Genomic DNA, 24191 nt, shown 5'->3' on the forward strand with positions numbered 1-24191 from the left:
AAAAATTTCTCCTACAACCTGTTACCTATTTGCTAGATGAAAGAACGTCTCAGCATATGCTCAGTTTTGAGAGATAAGTGTGGGTGAAAGCCGTCCTTCACCTAGCTTGTTGGGAACACAAAGTTTCTTTTCATTTGCAATCTCCACTCCATACATATATATGGGTAGGTACAAGATCCAACACGATTTTACAGTGAAAACTGCAGGAACTTCAAAAAAAGCACAAGGAAACTGACTGAGACACAAGAGAAAAATTTCTCCTACAACCTGATACATATTTGCTAGATGAAAGCACGTCTCTGCATATGCTCAGTTCTGAGAGATAAGTGTGGGTGAAAGCCATACTTCTCCTAGCTAGTTGGGAACTCAATGTTTCCTTTCAGTTGCAAACTCCACTCCATACATATATGGGGAGGTAATAGCTCCAACTCGGTTTTACAGTGAAAACTTCAAGACCTTCAAACCGGCACTAGGAAACAGACTGAGAAACGAGAGTAAAAGTTTACCCTGCAACCCATTCCCTTTGTGCTAGATGAACGAACGTCTCTCCACATGTTCAGTTCTGAGAGATAACTGTGTGTGAATGCAATCCTTCAACAGCTTGTTGGAAACACAAAGATTATTTTCAGTTGCCAACTCCACTCCATACATATATATGGGGAGGTACTAGCTCCAACTCGGTTTTACAGTGAAAACTGCAAGAACTTCAAAAAAGCACAAGGAAAATGACTGAGAAACAAGAGAAAAATTTCTCCTACAACCTGTTACCTATCTGTTAGATGAAAGCACGTCTCTGCATATGCTCAGTTCTGAGAGATAAGTGTTGGTGAAAGCCGTCCTTAACCTAGCTTGTTGGGAACACAAAGTATTTTTTCAGTTGCAATCTCCAATCCATACATATATATGGGGAGGTACAAACACCAAATCGGTTTTACAGTGAAAACTGCAGGAACTTCAAACCGGAACTAGAAAACAGACTGAGAAACCAGAGTAAAAGTTTCTCCTGCAACCAGTTCCCATTGTGCTAGATGAAAGAACGTCTCTCCACATGCTCAGTTCTGAGAGATAACTGTGTGTGAAAGCCGTCCTTCACCTAGCTTGTTGGGAACACAAAGTTTCTTTTCAGTTGCAAACTCCACTCCATACATATATATGGGGAGGTACTATCTCCAACTCGGTTTTACAGTGAAAACTGCAGGAACTTCAAACCGGCACTAGGAAACTGACTGAGAAACCAGAGTAAAAGTTTCACCTGCAACCAGTTCCCTTTTTGCTAGATGAACGAAGGTGTCTCCACATGCTCAGTTCTGAGAAATAATTGTGTGTGAATGCCATTTTTCAACTAGCTTGTTGGGAACACAAAGATGCTTTTCAGTTGCCAACTCCATACATATATATGGGGAGGTACTAGCTCCAACTCGGTTTTACAGTGAAAACTGCAAGAACTTCAAAAGAGCACAAAGAAACTGACTGAGAAACAAGAGAAAAATTTCTCCAACATCCTGTTACCAATTTGCTAGATGAAAACACGTCTCTGCATATGCTCAGTTCTGAGAGATAAGTGTGGGTGAAAGCCGTCCTTCACCTAGCTTGTTGGAACACAAAGTTTCTTTTCAGTTGCAATCTCCACTCCATACATATATATGGAGAGGTACAAGCTGCAACTCGGTTTTACAGTAAAACTGCAGGAACTTCAAACCGGCACTAGGAAACAGACTGAGGAACCATATTAATAATTTCTCCTGCAACCCGTTCCCTTAGTGCTAGATGAACGAACGTCTCTCCACATGCTCAGTCCTGAGAGATAAGTGTGTGTGAAAGACTCACTTCACCTAGCTTGTTGGGAACACAAAGTTTCTTTTCAGTTGCAAACTCCACTCCATACATATATATGGGGAGGTACTAGCTCCAACACTGTTTTACAGTGAAAACTGCAGGACCTTCAAACCGGCACTAGGAAACAGACTGACGAACCATATTAAAAGTTTCTCCTGCAACCCGTTCCCTTAGTGCTAGATGAACGAACGTCTCTCCACATGATCAGTTCTGAGAGATAAGTGTGTGTGAAAGACTCCCTTCACCTAGCTTGTTGGGAACACAAAGATACTTTTCAGTTGCAAACTCCATACATATATATTGGGAGGTAGTATCTCCAACTCGGTTTTATAGTGAAAACTGCAAGAACTTCAAAACAGCACAAGGAAACTGACTGAGAAATCAGACAAAAATTTCTCCTACAATCTGTTACCTATTTGCTAGATGAAAGAACGTCTCTGCATATGCTCAGTTCTGAGAGATAAGTGTGGGTGAAATCCGTCCTTCACCTAGCTAGTTGGGAACTCAATGTTTCCTTTCAGTTGCAAACTCCACTCCATACATATATATGGGGAGGTAATAGCTCCAACTCGGTTTTACAGTGAAAACATCAGGACCTTCATACCGGCACTAGGAAACAGACTGAGAAACCAGAGTAAAAGTTTCCCCTGCAACCCGTTCCCTTTGTTCTAGATGAACGAACGTCTCTCCACATGAACAGTTCTGAGAGATATGTTTGTGTGAAAGACGTCCTTCACCTACCTTGTTGGGAACACAGAATTTCTTTTCAGTTGCCAACTCCACTCCATACATATATATGGGGAGGTACTAGCTCCAACACTATTTTACAGTGTAAAGTGCAGGAACTTCAAACCGGAACTAGAAAACAGACTGAGAAACAAGAGTAAAAGTTTCTCCTGCAACCAGTTCTATTTGTGCTAGATGTACGAATGTCTCTCCACATGCTGAGTTCTGAAAAATAATTGTGTGTGAATGCCATCCTTCTCCTAGCTTGTTGGGAACACAAAGATACTTTTCAGTTGCAAACTCCTTGCATATATATTGGGAGGTAGTTTCTCCAACTCGGTTTTACAGTGAAAACTGCAAGAACTTCAATACAGCACAAGGAAACTGACTGACAAACCAGGGTAAAAGTTTCTCGTGCAACCCGTTCCCTTTGTGCTAGATGAACGAACGTCTATCCACATGCTCAGTTCTGAGAGAGAAATGTGTGTGTGAAAGACGTCCTTCACCTAGTTTGTTGGGAACACAAATTTTCTTTTCAGTTGCAAACTCCACTCCATACAAATATATTGCGAGGTGGTATCTCCAACTCGGTTTTACAGTGAAAACTGCAGGAAATTCAAAGCGGCACTAGGAAACAGAGTGAGAAACCAGAGTAAAATTTCCCCTGCAACCAGTTCCCTTTGTGCTAGGTGAACGAACGTCTCTCCACATGCTCAGTTCTGAGAGATAATTGTGTGTGAAAGCCGTCCTTCACCTAGCTTGTTGGGAACACAAAGTTTCTTTTCAGTTGCCAACTCCACTCCATACATATATATGCGGAGGTTCTAGTTCCAAATCGGTTTTACAGTGAAAACTGCAGGAACTTCAAACCGGCACTAGGAAACAGAGTGAGAACCCAGAGTAAAATTTCCCCTGCAACCCGTTCCCTTTGTGCTAGATGAACGAAGGTGTCTCCACATGTTCAGTTCTGAGAAATAATTGTGTTTGAATGCCATTCTTCAACTTGCTTGTTGGGAACACAAAGATTATTTTCAGTTGCAAACTCCAATCCATACATATATATGGTGTGGAACTAGCTCCAACACAGTTTAACAGTGAAAACTGCAGGAAATTATAACCGGCACTAGGAAACAGACTGAGAAACCAGAGTAAAAGTTTCTCGTGCAACACTTCCCTTTGTGCTAGATGAAAGAAAGTCTCTCCACATGCTCAGTTCTGAGAGATAAGTGTGTGTGAAAGCCGTCCTTCACATAGCTTGTTTGGAACACAAAGTTTCTTTTCAGTTGCAAACTCCACTCCTTACATATATATGGGGAGGTACTAGCTCCAACTAGGTTTTACAGTGAAAACTGCAGGAACTTAAAACCGGCACTAGGAAACAGACTGAGAAACCAGAGTAAAATTTCCCCTGCAACCCGTTCCTTTGTCCTAGATGAACGAACGTCTCTCCCCATGCTCTGGTCTGAGAGTTAATTGTGTGTGAAAGCCGTCCTTCACCTAGCTTGTTGGGAACACAAAGTTTCTTTTCAGTTGCAAACTCCACTCCTTACATATATATGTGGAGGTACTAGCTCCAACTACGTTTTACAGTGAAAACTGCAGGAAATTCAAACGGGCACTAGGAAACAGACTGAGAAACCAGAGTAAAAGTTTCTCCTGCCACCCGTTCCAACTGTGCTAGATGAACGAACGTCTCTCCACATTCTCATTTCTGATTGATAACTGTGTGTGAAAGCCGTCCTTCACCTAGCTTGTTGGGAACACAAAGTTTCTTTTCAGTTGCAAACTCCACTCCATACATAAATATGGGGAGGTACTATCTCCAACTCGGTTTTCAGTGAAAACTGCAGGAAATTCAAACCGGCACTAGGAAACTGACTGAGAAACCAGAGTAAAAGTTTCTCCTGCAACCTGTTCCCTTTTTGCTAGATGAACGAAGGTGTCTCCACATGCTGAGTTCTGAAAAATAATTGTGTGTGAATGCCATTCTTCAACTAGCTTGTTGGGAACACAAAGATTCTTTTCAGTTGCCAACTCCACTCCATGCATATATATGGGTAGGTACTAGTTTCAACTCGTTTTAACAGTGAAAACTGGAGGAAAATCAAACCGGCACTAGGAAACAGACTGAGAAACCAGAGTAAATGTTTCTCCTACAACCCGTTCCTTTGTGCTAGATGAACGAAAGTCTCTCCACATGCTCAGTTCTGAGAGGTAATTTTGTGTGAAAGGCGTCCTTCACCTAGCTTGTTGGTAACACAAAGTTTCTTTTCAGTTGCAAACTCCACTCCATACATATATATGGGGAGGTACTAGCTCCAACACTGTTTTACAGTGAAAACTGCAGGACCTTCAAACCGGCACTAGGAAACAGACTGACGAACCATATTAAAAGTTTCTCCTGCAACCCGTTCCCTTAGTGCTAGATGAACGAACGTCTCTCCACATGATCAGTTCTGAGAGATAAGTGTGTGTGAAAGACTCCCTTCACCTAGCTTGTTGGGAACACAAAGTTTCTTTTCAGTTGCAAACTCCACTCCATACATATATATGGGGAGGTACTAGCTCCAACACTGTTTTACAGTGAAAACTGCAGGAACTTCAAACCGGAACTAGAAAACAGACTGAGAAACCAGAATAAAAGTTTCACCTGCAACCAGTTGTCTTTGTGCTAGATGTACGAATGTCTCTCCACATGCTGACTTCTGAGAAATAATTGTGTGTGAAATCCATCCTTCACCTAGCTTGTTGGGAACACAAAGATACTTTTCAGTTGCAAACACCATACATATATATTGGGAGGTAGTATCTCCGACTCGGTTTTATAGTGAAAACTGCAAGAACTTCAAAACAGCACAAGGAAACTGACTGAGAAATCAGACAAAAATTTCTCCTACAATCTGTTACCTATTTGCTAGATGAAAGAACGTCTCTGCATATGCTCAGTTCTGAGAGATAAGTGTGGGTGAAATCCGTCCTTCACATAGCTAGTTGGGAACTCAATGTTTCCTTTCAGTTGCAAACTCCACTCCATACATATATATGGGGAGGTAATAGCTCCAACTCGGTTTTACAGTGAAAATATCAGGACCTTCAAACCGGCACTAGGAAACAGACTGAGAAACCAGAGTAAAAGTTTCCCCTGCAACCCGTTCCCTTTGTTCTAGATGAACGAACGTCTCTCCACATGAACAGTTCTGAGAGATAAGTTTGTGTGAAAGACGTCCTTCACCTAGCTTGTTGGGAACACAGAATTTCTTTTCAGTTGCCAACTCCACTCCATACATATATATGCGGAGGTTCTAGTTCCAAATCGGTTTTACAGTGAAAACTGCAGGAACTTCAAACCGGCACTAGGAAACAGAGTGAGAACCCAGAGTAAAATTTCCCCTGCAACCCGTTCCCTTTGTGCTAGATGAACGAAGGTGTCTCCAAATGTTCAGTTCTGAGAAATAATTGTGTTTGAATGCCATTCTTCAACTAGCTTGTTGGGAACACAAAGTTTATTTTCAGTTGCAAACTCCAATCCATACATATATATGGTGTGGAACTAGCTCCAACAGAGTTTAACAGTGAAAACTGCAGGAAATTCAAACGGGCACTAGGAAACAGACTGAGAAACCAGAGTAAAAGTTTCTCCTGCCACCCGTTCCAACTGTGCTAGATGAACGAACGTCTCTCCACATTCTCATTTCTGATTGATAAGTGTGTGTTAAAGCCGTACTTCACCTAGCTTGTTGTGAACACAAAGATTCTTTTCAGTTGCAAACTCCACTCCATACATATATATGCGGAGGTACTAGCTCCAACACTCTTTTACAGTGAAAACTGCAGGAACTTCAAACCGGCACTAGGAAACAGACTGAGAAACCAGAGCAAAAGTTTCCCCTGCCACAAGATCACTTTGTGCTAGATGAACGAACGTCTTTCCACATGCTCAGTTCTGTGAGGTAATTGTGTGTGTAAGGCGTCCTTCAACTAGCTTGTTGGTAACACAAAGTTTCTTTTCAGTTTCAAAATCCATTCCATGTATATATATGGGGAGGTACTTGCTCCAACTCGGTTTTACAGTAAAAACTGCAGGAAATTCAAACCGGCACTAGGAAACAGACTGAGGAACCAGAGTAAAAGTTTCTCCTGCAACCCGTTCACTTTGTGCTAGATGAACGAACGTCTCTCAACATGCTCATTTCTGAGAGATAATTCTGTGTGAAAGACGAACTTCACGTAGCTTGTTGGGAACACAAAGGTTCTTTTAATTTGCAAACTTCACTTCATACATATATATGGGGAGGTACTAGCTCCAATTCGGTTTTACACTGAAAACTGCAAGCACTTCAAAACAGCACAAGGAAACTGACTGAGAAACAATGGAAAATTTCTCCTAAAACCTGTTCCCTTTTGCTAGATGAAAGCACGTCTCTGCATATGCTCAGTTCTGAGATATAAGTGTGTGTGAAAGCCCTACTTCACTTAGCTTGTTGGGACTCAAAGTTTCCTTTCAGTTGCAAACTCCATTCCATACATATATATGGGGAGGTACTAGCTCCAACTTGGTTTTACAGTGAAAACTGCAGGACCTTCAAACCGGCAGTAGGAAACAGACTGAGAAACCAGAGTAAAAGTTTCCCCTGCAACCCGTTGCCTTTGTGCTAGATGAACGAAAGTCTCTCCACATGCTCAGTTCTGAGAGATAAGTGTGTGAGAAAGTCGTCCTTCACCTAGCTTGTTGGGAACTCAAAGTTTCTTTTTAGTTGCAAAATACACTCCATATATATATATGGGGAGGTACGAGCTCCAACTCTGTTTCACAGTGAAAACTGCAGGAACTTCAAACAGGCACCAGGAAACAGACTGAGAAACCAGAGTAAACGTTTCTACTGCAACCCGTTCCCCTTGTTCTAGATGAACGAACGTCTCTCCACATGCTCAGTTCTGAGAGATAATGGTGTGTGAAAGCCTTCCTTCACATAGGTTGTTGGGAACACAAAGTTTCTTTTCATTTGCAAACTCCAATCCATACATATATATGGGGTGGAACTAGCTCCAACTCAGTTTAACAGTGAAAACTGCAGGAACTTCAAACCGGCACTAGGAAACAGACTGTGAAACCAGAGTAAAACTTTCTCTTGCAACCCGTTCCCTTTGTGCTAGATGAACGAACGTCTCTCCACATGCTCAATTCTGAGAGATATTTGTGTGTGAATGCCATTCTTCACCTAGCTTGTAGGAAACACAAAGTTTCTTTTCAGTTGCCAACTCCAGTCCATAAATATATAAGGGGATGTACTATCTCCAAATCGGTTTTACAGTGAAAACTGCATTAACTTCAAACCGGAACTAGGAAACATACTGAGGAACCAGAGTAAAAGTTTCTCCTGCAAACCGTTCCCTTTGTGCTAGATGAACGAAAGATCTCCACTTGCTCAGTTCTGAGAGATAAGTGGGTGTGAAAGTCGTACTTCATCTAGCTTGCTGGGAACACATAGTTTCTTTTCAGTTGTAAACTCCACTCCATACATATATATGGTCAGGTACAATCTCCAAATCTGTTTTACAGTGAAAACTGCAGGAACTTCAAACCGGCACAAGGAACATGACTGAGAAACCAGAGAAAAATTTCACCCATAAACTTTTCCCAATTTGCTACATGAAAGCACGTCCCTGAATAGGCTCTGTTCTGAGAGAAATGTGTGTGTGAAAGCCGTACTTCACATAGCTTGCTGGAAACACAAAATATCTTTTCAGTTCAAAACCCCACTCCATATATATATATGGGGAGGTACTATCTCCAACTCGGTTTTACAGTGAAAAGTGCAGGAACTTCAAACCGGCACTAGGAAACATACTGAGAAACCAGAGTAAAAGTTTCTCAAAGCAACCTTTCCATTTGTGCTAGATGAACGAACGTCTCTCCACATGCTCAGTTCTGAGAGTTATGTTTGTGAGAAAGCCGTCCTTCACCTAAGTTGTTGGGAACACAAAGTTTCTTTTCAGTTGCAATCTCCACTCCATACATATATATGATATGGTAAAAGCTCCAACTCCGTTTTACAGAGAAAATTGCAGTAACTTCAAACGTGCACTAGGAAACAGACTGAGAAACCAGAGTAAAATTTTCTCCTGCAACCCGTTCCTTTTGCGCTAGATGATCGAACGTCTCTCCACATACTCAGTTCTGAGAGATAAGTGTGTGTGAAAGCCGTCCTTCACCTAGTTTGTTGTGAACACAATGTTTCTTTTCAGTTGCTAACTCCACTCTCTCTATATATATGGGGAGGTACTAGCTCCAGCTCTGTTTTACAGTGAAAACTGCAGGAAATTCAAACCGGCACTAGGAAACCGACTGAGACACCAGTGTAAAGTTTCCCTGCAAACCGTTCACTTTCTCTAGATGAACGAACTTCGCTCCACATGCTCAGGTCTGAGAGATAAGTTTTTGTGAAAGCCGTCCTTCAACTAGCTTGTTGGGAACACAAAGTTTCTTTTCAATTGCAAACTCCACTCTATACATATATATGGGATGGTAAAAGCTCCAACTCGTTTTTACAGTGAAAACTGCAGGAACTTCAAACGTGCATTAGGAAACAGACTGAGAAACCAGAGTAAAAGTTTCTCAAGCAACCCGTTACCTTTGTGCTAGATGAACGAACGTCTCTGCGTATGCTCAGTTCTGAGGGATAAGTGTGTGTGAAAGCCATCCTTCACCTATCTTGTTGGGAACACAAAGATTATTTTCAGTTGCAAACTCCATACTTATATATGGGGAGGTACTATCTCCAACTCGGTTTTACAGTGAAAACTGCAGGAACTTCAAACCGGCACTAGGAAACATACTGAGAAACCAGAGTAAAAGTTTCTCAAAGCAACCGTTCCCTTTGTGCTAGATGAACGAACGTCTCTCCACATGCTCATTTCTGAGAGATAAGTTTGTGTGAAAGCCGTCCTTCACCTAGCATGTTGGGAACACAAAGATTATTTTCAGTTGCCAACTCCACTCCATCCATATATATGGTGTGGTAGTAGCTCCAACACTTTTTAACAGTGAAAACTGCAGGAACTTCAAACCGGCACAAGGAAACTGACTGAGAAACCAGAGAAAAATTTCCCCTACAACCTGTTCCCTATTTGCTAGATGAAAGAACGTCCCTGCATAGGCTCTGTTCTGACAGAAAAGTGTGTGTGAAAGTCGTCCTTCACATAGCTTGTAGGAAACACAAAATATCTTTTCAGTTGCAAACCCCACTCCATACATACATATGGTTAGGTACAAGATCCCGCTCGGTTTTACAGTGAAAACTGCAGGAACTTCAAACCGGCACTAGGAAACAGACTGAGAAACCAGAGTAAAACTTTCTCCTGCAACCCGTTCCGTTTGTGCTAGATGAACGAACATCTCTCCACATGCTCAGTTCTGAGAGATAACTGTGTGTGAAAGCCATCCTTCACCTAGCTTGTAGGAAACACAAAGTTTCTTTTCAGTTGCCAACTCCACTCCATACATATATATGGGGATGTACTATCTCCAAAACGGTTTTACATTGAAAACTGCAGGAACTTCAAACCGGAACTAGGAAACATACTGAGAAACCAGAGTAAAAGTTTCTCCTGCAACCCTTTCTCTTTGTGCTAGATGAACGAAAGATCTCCACTTGCTCAGTTCTGAGAGATAAGTGGGTGTGAAAGTCGTACTTCATCTAGCTTGTTGGGAACACACAGTTTCTTTTCAGTTGCAAACTCCACTCTATGCATATATATGGGTTGGTACTAGCTCCAACTCGGTTTTACAGTAAAAACTGCAAGAACTTCAATCCGGCACAGGGAAACCGAGTGGGAAATCAGAGTAAAAGTTCCCCTGCAACCCGTTCCCTTTGTGCTAGATGAATGAACGACTGTCCACATGCTCAGTTCTGAGAGGTAATTGTGTGAAAGCCGTAATTCACCTAGCTTGTTGGTAACACAAAATTTCTTTTCAATTCCAAACTCCACTCCATACATATATATGGGGAGGTACTAGCTCAAACTCGGTTTTACGGTGAAAACTGCAGAAACTTCAAACCGGCACTAGGAAACAGATTGTGACACCAGAGTAAAAGTTCCGCTGAAAACCGTTCCCTTTTTGCTAGATGAACGAACGTCTCTCCACATGCTCAGTTCTGAGAGATAAGTGTGTGTGAAAGCCTTTCTTCACATAGCTTGTTGGGAAATCCAAGTTTCCTTTCAGTTGCAAACTCCATCCATATATATATATGGGGATGTACAATCTCCAAATTGTTTTTACAATGACAACTGCAATACCTTCAAACCGGCACTAGGATACAGACTGAGAAAACAGAGCCAAAGTTTCCCCTGCAACCCGTTCCCTTTTTGCTAGATGAACGAACGTCTCTCAACATGCTCAGATCTGAGAAATAAGTGTGTGTGAAAGCCGCCCTTCACATAGCTTTTTGGGAACACAAAGTTTCTTTTCAGTTGAAACTGCACTCCATACATATATATGGGGAGGTACAAGCTCCAACTTGGTTTTACAGTGAAAACTGCAAGAACTTCAAACCAGCACAAGACTCTGACTGAGAAACCAGAAAAAAATTTCTCCTTCAACCTGTTCCCTATTTGCTAGATGAAAGCACGTCTCTGCGTATGATCAGTTCTGAGAGATATGTGTGTGTGAAAGCCGTCCTTCACCAAGCTTGTTGGGAACACAAAGTTTCTATTAAGTTGCAATCCCCAATCCACACATATATATGTAGATGTACTAGCTTCAAATCGATTTTATAGTGAAAACTGCAGGATCTTCAAACCGGCACTAGGAAACAGACTGAGAAACCAGAGTAAAAGTTTCTCCTGCAACCCGTTCCAACTGTGCTAGATGAACGAACGTATCTCCACATGCTCAGTTCTGAGAGATAAGTGTGTGTGAAAGCCATCCTTCACCTAGCTTGTTGGGAATACAAAGTTTCTTTTCAGTTGCAAAATCCACTCCATACATATATATTGGTAGGTAAAATCTCCAAATCGGTTTTACAGTGAAAACTGCAGGAACTTCAAACCGGCACTAGGAAAGTGACTGAGAAACCAGAGTAAAAGTTTCTCCTGCAACCCGTTTCTTTTGTGCTAGATGAACGAACGTCTCTCCACATGCTCAGTTCTGAGAGATAAGTGTGTGTGAAAGCCGTCCTTCACCTAGCTTGTTGGGAATACAAAGTTTCTTTTCAGTTGCAAAATCCACTCCATACATATATATTGGTAGGTACAATCTCCAACTCGGTTTTACAGTGAAAACTGCAGGAACTTCAATCCGGCACTAGGAAACTGACTGAGAAACCAGAGTAAAAGTTTCTCCTGCAACCCGTTTCTTTTGTGCTAGATGAACGAACGTCTCTCCACATGCTCAGTTCTGAGAGATAAGTGTGTGTGAAAGCCGTCCTTCACCTAGCTTGTTGGGAACACAAAGTTTCTATTAAGTTGCAATCTCCAATCCATACATATATATGTAGATGTACTAGCTCCAAATCGATTTTATAGTGAAAACTGCAGGATCTTCAAACCGGCATTAGGAAACAGACTGAGAAACCAGAGTAAAAGTTTCTCCTGCAACCCGTTCCAACTGTGCTAGATGAACGAAAGTATCTAAACATGCTCAGATCTGAGAGATAAGTGTGTGTGAAAGCCGTCCTTCACCTAGCTTGTTGGGAACACAAAGTTTCTTTTCAGTTGAAAACTCCACTCCATACATATATATGGGGAGGTAATAGATCCATATCGGTTTTACACTGAACTGCAGAAACTTCAAACCGGCACTAGGAAAAAGACTAAAATCCCAGAGTAATTGTTTCTGCTTACAACCCATTACCAACTGTGCTAGATGAACGAACGTCTCTCCACATGCTCAGTTCTGAGAGATATGTGTGTGTGAATGCCGTCCTTCACCTAGCTTGCTGGGAACACAAAGTTTCTTTTCTGTTCCAAACTCCACTCCATACATATATATGGTCAGGTACTAGCTCCAAATCGGTTTTACAGTGAAAACTGCAAGAACTTCAAACCGGCAATAGGAAACAGACTGAGAAACCAGAGTAAAATTTCCCCTGCAACCTGTTCCCTTTGTGATAGATGAACGAACGTCTCTCCACATGCTCATGTCTGAGAGATAACTGTGTGTGAAATCCATCCTTCACCAAGCTTGTTGGGAACCCAATGATTGTTTTCAGTTGCCAACTCCACTCCATTCATATATATGGGGAGGTACAATCTCCAAATCTGTTTTACAGTGAAAACTGCAGGAACTTCAAACCGGCACAAGGAAACTGACTGAGAAACCAGAGAAAAATTTCCCCCACATACTTTTCCCTATTTGCTACATGAAAGCACGTCCCTGAATAGGCTCTGTTCTGAGAGAAATATGTGTGTGAAAGCCGTACTTCACATAGCTTGCTGGAAAAACAGAATAACTTTTCTGTTGCAAACCCCACTCCATACCTACTAATGGGGAGGTACTAGCTCTCACTCGGTTTTACAGTGAAAACTGCAGGAACTTCAACCCGGCACTAGGAAACAGACTGAGAAACCAGAGTATAACTTTCTCCTGCAATCCGTTCCGTTTGTGCTAGATGAACGAACGTCTCTCCACATGCTCAGTTCTGAGAGAAAATTCTGTGTGAAAGCCGTCCTTCACCTAGCTTGCTGGGAACACAAAGTTTCTATTAAGTTGCAATCTCCAATCCATACATATATATGTAGATGTACTAGCTCAAAATCGATTTTATAGTGAAACCTCAGGATCTTCAAACCGGCACTAGGAAACAGACAGAGAAACCAGAGTAAAAGTTTCTCCTGCAACCCGTTCCAACTGTGTTAGATGAACGAACGTATCTCCACATGCTCAGATCTGAGAGATATGTGTGTGTGAACGCCGTCCTTCACCTAGCTTGTTGGGAACACAAAGTTTCTTTTCATTTGCAAAGTCCACTCCATACATATATATGGGGAGGTACTAGATCCATATCGGTTTTACACTGAACTGCAGGAACTTCCAACCGGCACTAGGAAACAGACTAAAAACCCAGAGTAAAAGTTTCTGCTTACAACCCATTCCAACTGTGCTAGATGAACGAACGTCTCCCCACAAGCTCAGTTCTGAGAGTTAATTGTGTGTGAAAGCCGTCCTTCACCTAGCTTGTTGTGAACACAAAGTTCCTTTCCAGTTGCTAACTCCACTCTCTCTCTATATATATGGGGATGTACAATCTCCAACTCTGTTTTACAGTGAAAATTGCAGGAACATCAAACCGGCACTAGGAAACATACTGAGACACCAGAGTAAAAGTTTCGCAGCAAACCGTTCCCTTTTTGCTAGATGAACGAACGTCTCTCCACGTGCTCAGTTCTGAGAGATAATGGTGTGTGAAAGCCGTCCTTCACATAGGTTGTTGGGAACACAAAGTTTCTTTTCAGTTGCAAACTCCATTCCATACATATATATGGGGTGGAACTAGCTCCAACTCAGTTTAACAGTGAAAACTGCAGGAACTTCAAACCGGCACTAGGAAACAGACTGTGAAACCAGAGTAAAACTTTCTCTTGCAACCCGTTCCCTTTGTGCTAGATGAACGAACGTCTCTCCACATGCTCAGTTCTGAGAGATAATTGTGTGTGAAAGCCATTCTTCACCTAGCTTGTAGGAAACACAAAGTTTCTTTTCAGTTGCCAACTCCAGTCCATAAATATATATGGGGATGTACTATCTCCAAATCGGTTTTACAGTGAAAACTGCATTAACTTCAAACCGGAACTAGGAAACATACTGAGGAACCAGAGTAAAAGTTTCTCCTGCAAACCGTTCCCTTTGTGCTAGTTGAACGAAAGATCTCCACTTGCTCAGTTCTGAGAGATAAGTGGGTGTGAAAGTCGTACTTCATCTAGCTTGCTGGGAACACATAGTTTCTTTTCAGTTGTAAACTCCACTCCATACATATATATGGTCAGGTACAATCTCCAAATCTGTTTTACAGTGAAAACTGCAGGAACTTCAAACCGGCACAAGGAACATGACTTAGAAACCAGAGATAAATTTCACCCATAACCTTTTCCCAATTTGCTACATGAAAGCACGTCCCTGAATAGGCTCTGTTCTGAGAGAAATGTGTGTGTGAAAGCCGTACTTCACATAGCTTGCTGGAAACACAAAATATCTTTTCAGTTCAAAACCCCACTCCATATATATATATGGGGAGGTACTATCTCCAACTCGGTTTTACAGTGAAAAGTGCAGGAACTTCAAACCGGCACTAGGAAACATACTGAGAAACCATAGTAAAAGTTTCTCAAAGCACCCGTTCCATTTGTGCTAGATGTACGAACGTCTCTCCACATGCTCAGTTCTGAGAGTTATGTTTGTGTGAAAGCCGTCCTTCACCTAAGTTGTTGGGAACACAAAGTTTCTTTTCAGTTGCAATCTCCACTCCATACATATATATGATATGGTAAAAGCTCCAACTCGGTTTTACAGAGAAAACTGCACTAACTTCAAACGTGCACTAGGAAACAGACTGAGAAACCAGAGTAAAAGTTTCTCCTGCAACCCGTTCCTTTTGCGCTAGATGATCGAACGTCTCTCCACATACTCAGTTCTGAGAGATAAGTGTGTGTGAAAGCCGTCCTTCACCTAGCTTGATGTGAACACAAAGTTTCTTTTCAGTTGCTAACTCCACTCTATATATATATATGGGGAGGTACAAGCTCCAGCTCTGTTTTACAGTGAAAACTGCAGGAAATTCAAACCGGCACTAGGAAACCGACTGAGACACCAGTGTAAAAGTTTCCCTGCAAACCGTTCACTTTTTCTAGATGAACGAACTTCGCTCCACATGCTCAGGTCTGAGAGATAAGTTTTTGTGAAAGCCGTCCTTCAACTAGCTTGTTGGGAACACAAAGTTTCTTTTCAATTGCAAACTCCACTCTATACATATATATGGGATGGTAAAAGCTCCAACTCGTTTTTACAGTGAAAACTGCAGGAACTTCAAACGTGCATTAGGAAACAGACTGAGAAACCAGAGTAAAAGTTTCTCAAGCAACCCGTTACCTTTGTGCTAGATGAACGAACGTCTCTGCGTATGCTCAGTTCTGAGGGATAAGTGTGTGTGAAAGCCATCCTTCACCTATCTTGTTGGGAACACAAAGATTATTTTCAGTTGCAGACTCCATACTTATATATGGGGAGGTACTATCTCCAACTCGGTTTTACAGTGAAAACTGCAGGAACTTCAAACCGGCACTAGGAAACATACTGAGAAACCAGAGTAAAAGTTTCTCAAAGCAACCGTTCCCTTTGTGCTAGATGAACGAACGTCTCTCCACATGCTCATTTCTGAGAGATAAGTTTGTGTGAAAGCCGTCCTTCACCTAGCTTGTTGGGAACACAAAGATTATTTTCAGTTGCCAACTCCACTCCATCCATATATATGGTGTGGTAGTAGCTCCAACACTTTTTAACAGTGAAAACTGCAGGAACTTCAAACCGGCACAAGGAAACTGACTGAGAAACCAGAGAAAAATTTCCCCTACAACCTGTTCCCTATTTGCTAGATGAAAGAACGTCCCTGCATAGGCTCTGTTCTGAGAGAAAAGTGTGTGTGAAAGTCGTCCTTCACATAGCTTGTAGGAAACACAAAATATCTTATCAGTTGCAAACCCCACTCCATACATACATATGGTTAGGTACTAGATCCCGCTCGGTTTTACAGTGAAAACTGCAGGAACTTCAAACCGGCACTAGGAAACAGACTGAGAAACCAGAGTAAAACTTTCTCCTGCAACCCGTTCCGTTTGTGCTAGATGAACGAACATCTCTCCACATGCTCAGTTCTGAGAGATAACTGTGTGTGAAAGCCATCCTTCACCTAGCTTGTAGGAAACACAAAGTTTCTTTTCAGTTGCCAACTCCACTCCATACATATATATGGGGATGTACTATCTCCAAAACGGTTTTACATTGAAAACTGCAGGAACTTCAAACCGGAACTAGGAAACATACTGAGGAACCAGAGTAAAAGTTTCTCCTGCAACCCTTTCTCTTTGTGCTAGATGAACGAAAGATCTCCACTTGCTCAGTTCTGAGAGATAAGTGGGTGTGAAAGTCGTACTTCATCTAGCTTGTTGGGAACACAAAGTTTCTTTTCAGTTGCAAACTCCACTCTATGCATATATATGGGTAGGTACTAGCTCCAACTCGGTTTTACAGTAAAAACTGCAAGAACTTCAATCCGGCACAGGGAAACCGAGTGGGAAATCAGAGTAAAAGTTCCCCTGCAACCCGTTCCCTTTGTGCTAGATGAACGAACGACTGTCCACATGCTCAGTTCTGAGAGGTAATTGTGTGAAAGCCGTAATTCACCTAGCTTGTTGGTAACACAAAATTTCTTTTCAATTCCAAACTCCACTCCATACATATATATGGGGAGGTACTAGCTCAAACTCGGTTTTACGGTGAAAACTGCAGAAACTTCAAACCGGCACTAGGAAACAGATTGTGACACCAGAGTAAAAGTTCCGCTGAAAACCGTTCCCTTTTTGCTAGATGAACGAACGTCTCTCCACATGCTCAGTTCTGAGAGATAAGTGTGTGTGAAAGCCTTTCTTCACATAGCTTGTTGGGAAATCCAAGTTTCCTTTCAGTTGCAAACTCCATCCATACATATATATGGGGATGTACAATCTCCAAATTGTTTTTACACTGACAACTGCAATACCTTCAAACAGGCACTAGGATACAGACTGAGAAAACAGAGCCAAAGTTTCCCCTGCAACCCGTTCCCTTTTTGCTAGATGAACGAACGTCTCTCCACATGCTCAGATCTGAGAAATAAGTGTGTGTGAAAGCCGCCCTTCACATAGCTTTTTGGGAACACAAAGTTTCTTTTCAGTTGAAACTGCACTCCATACATATATATGGGGAGGTACAAGCTCCAACTTGGTTTTACAGTGAAAACTGCAAGAACTTCAAACCAGCACAAGACTCTGACTGAGAAACCAGAAAAAAATTTCTCCTTCAACCTGTTCCCTATTTGCTAGATGAAAGCACGTCTCTGCGTATGATCAGTTCTGAGAGATATGTGTGTGTGAAAGCCGTCCTTCACCAAGCTTGTTGGGAACACAAAGTTTCTATTAAGTTGCAATCTCCAATCCATACATATATATGTAGATGTACTAGCTCCAAATCGATTTTATAGTGAAAAATGCAGGATCTTCAAACCGGCACTAGGAAACAGACTGAGAAACCAGAGTAAAAGTTTCTCCTGCAAACCGTTCCAACTGTGCTAGATGAACGAACGTATCTCCACATGCTCAGTTCTGAGATAAGTGTGTGTGAAAGCCATCCTTCACCTAGCTTGTTGGGAATACAAAGTTTCTTTTCAGTTGCAAATCCACTCCATACATATATATTGGTAGGTACAATCTCCAACTCGGTTTTACAGTGAAAACTGCAGGAACTTCAAACCGGCACTAGGAAACTGACTGAGAAACCAGAGTAAAAGTTTCTCTTGCAACCCGTTTCTTTTATGCTAGATGAACGAACGTCTCTCCACATGCTCAGTTCTGAGAGATAAGTGTGTGTGAAAGCCGTCCTTCACCTAGCTTGTTGGGAACACAAAGTTTCTATTAAGTTGCAATCTCCAATCCATACATATATATGTAGATGTACTAACTCCAAATCGATTTTATAGTGAAAACTGCAGGATCTTCAACCAGGCACTAGGAAACAGACTGAGAAACCAGAGTAAAAGTTTCTCCTGCTACCCGTTCCAACTGTGCTAGATGAACGAAAGTATCTAAACATGCTCAGATCTGAGAGATAAGTGTGTGTGAAAGCCGTCCTTCACCTAGCTTGTTGGGAACACAAAGTTTCTTTTCAGTTGAAAACTCCACTCCATACATATATATGGGGAGGTAATAGATCCATATCGGTTTTACACTGAACTGCAGAAACTTCAAACCGGCACTAGGAAAAAGACTAAAATCCCACTTAAATGTTTCTGCTTACAACCCATTACCAACTGTGCTAGATGAACGAACGTCTCTCCACATGCTCAGTTCTGAGAGATATGTGTGTGTGAATGCCGTCCTTCACCTAACTTGCTGGGAACACAAAGTTTCTTTTCTGTTCCAAACTCCACTCCATACATATATATGGTCAGGTACTAGCTCCAAATCGGTTTTACAGTGAAAACTGCAAGAACTTCAAACCGGCAATAGGAAACAGACTGAGAAACCAGAGTAAAATTTCCCCTGCAACCTGTTCCCTTTGTGCTAGATGAACGAACGTCTCTCCACATGCTCAGTTCTGAGAGATAAGTGTGTGAGAAAGTCGTCCTTCACCTAGCTTGTTGGGAACACAAAGTTTCTTTTCAGTTGCAAAATCCACTCCATATATATATATGGGGAGGTACGAGCTCCAACTCTGTTTTACAGTGAAAACTGCAGGAAATTCAAACAGGCACTAGGAAACAGACTGAGAAACCAGAGTAAACGTTTCTACTGCAACCCGTTCCCCTTGTGCTAGATGAACGAACGTCCCTCCACATGCTCAGTTCTGAGAGATAATGGTGTGTGAAAGCCGTCCTTCACATAGGTTGTTGGGAACACAAAGTTTCTTTTCAGTTGCAAACTCCAATCCATACATATATATGGGGTGGAACTAGCTCCAACTCAGTTTAACAGTGAAAACTGCAGGAACTTCAAACCGGCACTAGGAAACAGACTGTGAAACCAGAGTAAAACTTTCTCTTGCAACCCGTTCCCTTTGTGCTAGATGAACGAACGTCTCTCCACATGCTCAGTTCTGAGAGATAATTGTGTGTGAAAGCCATTCTTCACCTAGCTTGTAGGAAACACAAAGTTTCTTTTCAGTTGCCAACTCCAGTCCATAAATATATATGGGGATGTACTATCTCCAAATCGGTTTTACAGTGAAAACTGCATTAACTTCAAACCGGAACTAGGAAACATACTGAGGAACCAGAGTAAAAGTTTCTCCTGCAAACCGTTCCCTTTGTGCTAGTTGAACGAAAGATCTCCACTTGCTCAGTTCTGAGAGATAAGTGGGTGTGAAAGTCGTACTTCATCTAGCTTGCTGGGAACACATAGTTTCTTTTCAGTTGTAAACTCCACTCCATACATATATATGGTCAGGTACAATCTCCAAATCTGTTTTACAGTGAAAACTGCAGGAACTTCAAACCGGCACAAGGAACATGACTTAGAATCCAGAGATAAATTTCACCCATAACCTTTTCCCAATTTGCTACATGAAAGCACGTCCCTGAATAGGCTCTGTTCTGAGAGAAATGTGTGTGTGAAAGCCGTACTTCACATAGCTTGCTGGAAACACAAAATATCTTTTCAGTTCAAAACCCCACTCCATATATATATATGGGGAGGTACTATCTCCAACTCGGTTTTACAGTGAAAAGTGCAGGAACTTCAAACCGGCACTAGGAAACATACTGAGAAACCATAGTAAAAGTTTCTCAAAGCACCCGTTCCATTTGTGCTAGATGTACGAACGTCTCTCCACATGCTCAGTTCTGAGAGTTATGTTTGTGTGAAAGCCGTCCTTCACCTAAGTTGTTGGGAACACAAAGTTTCTTTTCAGTTGCAATCTCCACTCCATACATATATATGATATGGTAAAAGCTCCAACTCGGTTTTACAGAGAAAACTGCACTAACTTCAAACGTGCACTAGGAAACAGACTGAGAAACCAGAGTAAAAGTTTCTCCTGCAACCCGTTCCTTTTGCGCTAGATGATCGAACGTCTCTCCACATACTCAGTTCTGAGAGATAAGTGTGTGTGAAAGCCGTCCTTCACCTAGCTTGATGTGAACACAAAGTTTCTTTTCAGTTGCTAACTCCACTCTATATATATATATGGGGAGGTACAAGCTCCAGCTCTGTTTTACAGTGAAAACTGCAGGAAATTCAAACCGGCACTAGGAAACCGACTGAGACACCAGTGTAAAAGTTTCCCTGCAAACCGTTCACTTTTTCTAGATGAACGAACTTCGCTCCACATGCTCAGGTCTGAGAGATAAGTTTTTGTGAAAGCCGTCCTTCAACTAGCTTGTTGGGAACACAAAGTTTCTTTTCAATTGCAAACTCCACTCTATACATATATATGGGATGGTAAAAGCTCCAACTCGTTTTTACAGTGAAAACTGCAGGAACTTCAAACGTGCATTAGGAAACAGACTGAGAAACCAGAGTAAAAGTTTCTCAAGCAACCCGTTACCTTTGTGCTAGATGAACGAACGTCTCTGCGTATGCTCAGTTCTGAGGGATAAGTGTGTGTGAAAGCCAACCTTCACCTATCTTGTTGGGAACACAAAGATTATTTTCAGTTGCAAACTCCATACTCATATATGGGGAGGTACTATCTCCAACTCGGTTTTACAGTGAAAACTGCAGGAACTTCAAACCGGCACTAGGAAACATACTGAGAAACCAGAGTAAAAGTTTCTCAAAGCAACCGTTCCCTTTGTGCTAGATGAACGAACGTCTCTCCACATGCTCATTTCTGAGAGATAAGTTTGTGTGAAAGCCGTCCTTCACCTAGCTTGTTGGGAACACAAAGATTATTTTCAGTTGCCAACTCCACTCCATCCATATATATGGTGTGGTAGTAGCTCCAACACTTTTTAACAGTGAAAACTGCAGGAACTTCAAACCGGCACAAGGAAACTGACTGAGAAACCAGAGAAAAATTTCCCCTACAACCTGTTCCCTATTTGCTAGATGAAAGAACGTCCCTGCATAGGCTCTGTTCTGAGAGAAAAGTGTGTGTGAAAGTCGTCCTTCACATAGCTTGTAGGAAACACAAAATATCTTATCAGTTGCAAACCCCACTCCATACATACATATGGTTAGGTACTAGATCCCGCTCGGTTTTACAGTGAAAACTGCAGGAACTTCAAACCGGCACTAGGAAACAGACTGAGAAACCAGAGTAAAACTTTCTCCTGCAACCCGTTCCGTTTGTGCTAGATGAACGAACATCTCTCCACATGCTCAGTTCTGAGAGATAACTGTGTGTGAAAGCCATCCTTCACCTAGCTTGTAGGAAACACAAAGTTTCTTTTCAGTTGCCAATTCCACTCCATACATATATATGGGGATGTACTATCTCCAAAACGGTTTTACATTGAAAACTGCAGGAACTTCAAACCGGAACTAGGAAACATACTGAGGAACCAGAGTAAAAGTTTCTCCTGCAACCCTTTCTCTTTGTGCTAGATGAACGAAAGATCTCCACTTGCTCAGTTCTGAGAGATAAGTGGGTGTGAAAGTCGTACTTCATCTAGCTTGTTGGGAACACAAAGTTTCTTTTCAGTTGCAAACTCCACTCTATGCATATATATGGGTAGGTACTAGCTCCAACTCGGTTTTACAGTAAAAACTGCAAGAACTTCAATCCGGCACAGGGAAACCGAGTGGGAAATCAGAGTAAAAGTTCCCCTGCAACCCGTTCCCTTTGTGCTAGATGAACGAACGACTGTCCACATGATCAGTTCTGAGAGGTAATTGTGTGAAAGCCGTAATTCACCTAGCTTGTTGGTAACACAAAATTTCTTTTCTATTCCAAACTCCACTCCATACATATATATGGGGAGGTACTAGCTCAAACTCGGTTTTACGGTGAAAACTGCAGAAACTTCAAACCGGCACTAGGAAACAGATTGTGACACCAGAGTAAAAGTTCCGCTGAAAACCGTTCCCTTTTTGCTAGATGAACGAACGTCTCTCCACATGCTCAGTTCTGAGAGATAAGTGTGTGTGAAAGCCTTTCTTCACATAGCTTGTTGGGAAATCCAAGTTTCCTTTCAGTTGCAAACTCCATCCATACATATATATGGGGATGTACAATCTCCAAATGGTTTTTACACTGACAACTGCAATAACTTCAAACCGGCACTAGGATACAGACTGAGAAAACAGAGCCAAAGTTTCCCCTGCAACCCGTTCCCTTTTTGCTAGATGAACGAACGTCTCTCCACATGCTCAGATCTGAGAAATAAGTGTGTGTGAAAGCCGCCCTTCACATAGCTTTTTGGGAACACAAAGTTTCTTTTCAGTTGAAACTGCACTCCATACATATATATGGGGAGGTACAAGCTCCAACTTGGTTTTACAGTGAAATCTGCAAGAACTTCAAACCAGCACAAGACTCTGACTGAGAAACCAGAAAAAAATTTCTCCTTCAACATGTTCCCTATTTGCTAGATGAAAGCACGTCTCTGCGTATGATCAGTTCTGAGAGATATGTGTGTGTGAAAGCCGTCCTTCACCAAGCTTGTTGGGAACACAAAGTTTCTATTAAGTTGCAATCTCCAATCCATACATATATATGTAGATGTACTAGCTCCAAATCGATTTTATAGTGAAAAATGCAGGATCTTCAAACCGGCACTAGGAAACAGACTGAGAAACCAGAGTAAAAGTTTCTCCTGCAAACCGTTCCAACTGTGCTAGATGAACGAACGTATCTCCACATGCTCAGTTCTGAGATAAGTGTGTGTGAAAGCCATCCTTCACCTAGCTTGTTGGGAATACAAATTTCTTTTCAGTTGCAAATCCACTCCATACATATATATTGGTAGGTACAATCTCCAACTCGGTTTTACAGTGAAAACTGCAGGAACTTCAAACCGGCACTAGGAAACTGACTGAGAAACCAGAGTAAAAGTTTCTCTTGCAACCCGTTTCTTTTATGCTAGATGAACGAACGTCTCTCGACATGCTCAGTTCTGAGAGATAAGTGTGTGTGAAAGCCGTCCTTCACCTAGCTTGTTGGGAACACAAAGTTTCTATTAAGTTGCAATCTCCAATCTATACATATATATGTAGATGTACTAGCTCCAAATCGATTTTATAGTGAAAACTGCAGGATCTTCAAACCGGCACTAGGAAACATACTGAGACACCAGAGTAAAAGTTTCGCAGCAAACCGTTCCCTTTTTGCTAGATGAACGAACGTCTCTCCACATGCTCAATTCTGAGAGATAAGTGTGTGTGAAAGACTTTCTTCACCTAGCTTGTTGGGAACTCCAAGTTTCCTTTCAGTTGCAAACTCAATCCATACATATATATATGGAGGTACTACATCCAACTCGGTTTTACAGTGTAAACTGCAGGAACTTCTAACCGGTACTAGGAAACAGACTGAGGAACTAGAGTAAAAGTTTCTACTGCAATTCGTTTCCTTTGTGCTAGATGAACGAACGTCTCTCCACATACACAGTTCTAAGAGATATGTGTGTGTGAAAGCCGTCTTTCACCTAGATTTTGGGAACACAAAGATTCTTTTCAGGTGCAAACTCCATACATATATATTGGGATGTAGTATCTCCAACTCGGTTTACAGTGAAAACTGCAAGAACTTCAAACCAGCACAAGACTATGACTGAGAAACCAGAAAAAATTTCTCCTTCAACCTGTTCCCTATTTGCTAGATGAAAGCACGTCTCTGCGTATGCTAAGTTCTGAGGGATATGTGTGGGTGAAAGCCGTCCTTCACCTAGCTTGTTGGGAACACAAAGATTCTTTTCAGTTGCCAACTCCACTCCATACATATA

The sequence above is a fragment of the Camelus dromedarius genome, chromosome 23 (assembly GCF_036321535.1).
Source record: "Camelus dromedarius isolate mCamDro1 chromosome 23, mCamDro1.pat, whole genome shotgun sequence".
Classification (NCBI taxonomy): Eukaryota; Metazoa; Chordata; class Mammalia; order Artiodactyla; family Camelidae; genus Camelus; species Camelus dromedarius.